Source organism: Botryllus schlosseri, chromosome 5 (genome assembly GCF_051294905.1).
Source record: "Botryllus schlosseri isolate E-star chromosome 5, Bs_hap1, whole genome shotgun sequence".
NCBI lineage: Eukaryota > Metazoa > Chordata > Ascidiacea > Stolidobranchia > Styelidae > Botryllus > Botryllus schlosseri.
In genome coordinates this window covers 21,651,193-21,653,588 of record NC_137240.1, presented here as the reverse complement: position 1 = coordinate 21,653,588, position 2,396 = coordinate 21,651,193, and the positions used below count along the sequence as shown (strand labels likewise).

General features: G+C 40.4%; 1 long non-coding RNA gene across 1 annotated transcript; it reads left to right on the top strand.

The window, feature by feature from the left end:
* Positions 1–378: 378 nt before the first annotated feature.
* On the top strand, positions 379–2,120 carry LOC145439381 (uncharacterized). The gene is made up of 2 exons (XR_013915182.1): positions 379–1,392; positions 1,873–2,120. It is a non-coding gene; the product is annotated as an uncharacterized LOC145439381 (long non-coding RNA).
* The last annotated feature ends 276 nt before the right edge of the window (positions 2,121–2,396 follow it).

Sequence of the window (2,396 nt, the reverse complement as noted above, 5' to 3'; positions counted from 1 at the left end):
GACTCTGCAACTGATCATTATCATCCGATGCCGGGGCTGACATGACAGATGAGATGACAAATGTATTGAAGACAGCTGTGAAAGTCAGTCACTCAGATGAGATATGATTATAGAGAACTACTGGAGCGCGCCTTCATTTTCCTTGGAGCTGTCGCTATTCGGGACATTCCTTTGCAACTCCAGGAGACATGCACCAAGACCTACGGATGACGGAAGTTATCTAAACTTTCAAGATTCTGAATGTTTCGTTCACAGTTCAAATAGTTATCGAGCTAGCATGGAGGTTTGCGAGATATCTACATATTCTATTTCGCATCTATGCCGATTGCCGAAGCATGGGCAACAGCCGACATTAATGTGAAGGTTTTTAGGCTACTGCACTGTAAAAAATCTGGTAGATTTACTGGGAAATCTCTGTAAATTTTGCCACGAATTACCGGTCGCAGCCAATTACTGTGCGTATCTTGTAATTTTATATTTTGATATGTAATATTACCTTAATATAGCTGTAAAGTAAGTTACCAGAATTTCTTCGCAAAATTACTGACAGTTACTCGTTACTGCAGTTTACCGGGCTATTGGCAAAATTGATTAGCTTCAAAATCGCTGCAGCCAATGTATACGTAGAACTGAATGTTACTGATATATCATTCTAGAGGTGATTTGACCTGATTGAACCTCGTTTGCGAGACTGGGGTCTGTCATACCGAAATTGTTGGCCCTAGTATCAATTTAAGCTTAGTAGGGTACAAGAAATAACTGACAATCGTAGCAAATGTGGTACACCGTAGCCATATTATATTATACGGCAATGGCTGTACGGCCAGTCTCGCTGGTTACATTCGTTGTCACGGATAAGACTGATAAGTTAGAAAATTAGTTCAGGATGTATAATATTGCTCGTGGAAACTAGAAATATCAGCACCGCATGCTCAGCTGACCATTTGTTAATGGCGGACAAGGCGACCTGTAATAGGTTACGTTAGGTGACTGCTTTTTCTGAGATTCGTAGTAAACAACCAACGCACAACTGTGACATCACAAGCAGCGTCTGGTTAAGTAAGTACAGTAAGTAGTGAACAACACATGGAATAAATATCAATTTATACGAAATTAGATGAAAAAGGGGACTATGTGCAATGATAAATGTTTCTGTATGGAAAAAAACGACCCAGATCAAACATTATAACGTGGCCAGTAAATATTATTGGTGTCATGTGTCAGCGGATGAATACCATTTATTTTGAAATCGTTCGAGTGTCGTCTGGCTCTGGCCAGTGGCCGTAAGTGAGATTTGAGCAAAGGGTGGAGCGAAGCTTGTTGTGCTTGAAGAAAGTGGACACGATCGTTGAAGATTCCTAGGAATGCTGAATGGAATACGCATCTTAAAAGGTAATACAGTACTACATAGTATTTGTTACCGTGAATATCTGACTCTGCACACCAGCCCTTGATGACTTAGATTTCATGATTGATATATTTCATTCGCCGCATTCTCTGCTCTATTTTGGGATATTTGTCGACTTATATAGTGACCACATACTCCGCCGCGGAGGAGTTGAAACTGTTGGCTTGGTAATGTCATTTTCGGGCCGTAGCATAGAGATGTTTTCATCCACTGCTGGATTTGTTTGCCACACATGCCACCTTAAATTAGGAACCTTTTGCTTCAATACAGAGATAAAGTAAGTCATGAATCTCTGCTATGTCATGTAATAGGCGGAGCCGTCATCACACAATGTGCCAGTACCGGTACTTAAAAACATGTTATATTTTTGTTAGCCTATTTGTCTTAGTCTTTATAATGTCATGTCCACTGTCCAGGTTAGGAACTTTGCTTTATATAGCGACTTACGCATGAATTCTTTTTAGTGGAACTGCAAGATACTAGTTACACAGAAGGACTGAGAACGAGAAAAAGAAACAATTGGAAGTTTGGCCGGTGGTGGAATTAATTCACGTTTTCTTGAGACCACTCGTGTTACTGCATGTCTCCTAAAGAAGAATTAGACCTCCAGCAGCAATATTTTTCCATCGATAACCACTTCATCGTGATATCATGAATGAATATACAGTTTGTTCCAATGTCGTTTTGGGGATGTGAAGAAAATGTTGCGATATTTTTGCATCGGGTTGCTTTGCGATAGGTATGGATGTACGTGAATTTACAAGCTGGTATGTAATCCTGATTTACAGGGACAGCATGTAGGTAGGTAGGCGGTTAAATGACAGTCTCGATCGCAAATGTACAGGAGAACATGTAGATTGGATATACCGGAGGTGACTGTAACATTACAGTCTGGCGTGTAAAGTGAGATTACCGGACGGGTGTAAGTTAAATTTACATTGACTAACGGTAATGTTAGATTACCACGAAATGTCTGGCTACCGTGCTT